Here is a 1264-nt window from a genome sequence, read left to right as displayed (position 1 = left end):
GATTGGATTGTTCTTGTTTTTCTGGTTCTTTGAGGTATAGAATTAGATTGTTTATTTGAAACCTTTCTATTCTTTTGATGTAAGCTTTTATGGTAATAAACTTCCCTCTAAGTACTGCTTTTGCAGCATTCCACAGATCTTGGTATAATCTGTCTTTATTTTCACTAGTTTCAAGAATTTTTTTGATTTCCTGTTTAATTTCTTCTTGGACCCATAGGTTNTTGCTGTTTTTTCACGTGGTAAGATATAGTTCTTTCCCTTTCTCATTTGCCTTTTTATTCTTTATTCTTGGGGTTTATTCTTTTTTGTGTATTCCTGGTAGTGGTTACTGTTTTTTGGATTCTACATGCAGGACTCCCTTGAGGAATTCTTGTAGGACTGATCATGTGGTGGTAAATTCCTGCAGTTTTAGTTTATCTGGGAAATTCACTATTTCTCCTTCATTTCTGAAGGATAATCTTGCTGGATATAGTATTGTTGGCTGGCAGTTTTTTTATTTTCATATTTTGAATATATCATCCCATTTTCTTCTGACCTGTAGAGTTTCTGCTAAGAAGTCTGCTGTTAGTTTGATGGGGATTCCCTTATAAGTGTCTTAATGCTTTTGTCTTGATGTTTTTAGGATTCTCTTTAGGTCTTTGAGGTTTGTCAGCTTGACTGTAATGCGTCTCGGAGAGGGTCTTTTTGTATTGAATCTTTTTGGAGATCTTTCAGCCTCCTCGATCTGCAAGTCCATGTCTCTCCCTATACCTGGGAAATTTGCCACTATTATTTCATTGAATAGGTTTTCAATGCCTTTTCCTTTTAAACCAAGAACTATAAAAAGAGTCAAAGAAGGACATTATATAATGATAAAAGGACTGATGTAGCAAGAAGATATAACAATTATTAAATATATATCCACCGCACATCAGAGTACCCAGTAACATAAAGCACATGTTATTGGATCTAAAGGTACTGATAGATCCCAGTAAAATAATAGTTGAGGACTTTAATCATATCTCCCTGAGCACTGGACAGATGATGTAGACAAAAATTTAGCAGAGAAATATTGGATTTAAATGGCACATTAGACAGATGCACTCAACAGACATTTACAGAAAATTTCATTCAACAACTGCAGAATATACATTCTTCTCATCAGTACATGGGTCATTCTCCTGGATAGACCACATATCAAGTCTGAACAAAGTTTAAAAGACTGAAATCATTTCAAGTATTTTTTCATACCACAGTGGAATAAAACTAGAAATTAACAACAAAC

Source organism: Galeopterus variegatus, unplaced genomic scaffold (assembly GCF_000696425.1).
Source record: "Galeopterus variegatus unplaced genomic scaffold, G_variegatus-3.0.2 Scaffold4725, whole genome shotgun sequence".
NCBI classification, from domain to species: Eukaryota; Metazoa; Chordata; class Mammalia; order Dermoptera; family Cynocephalidae; genus Galeopterus; species Galeopterus variegatus.
Note: the sequence above shows the minus strand (reverse complement) of the source record.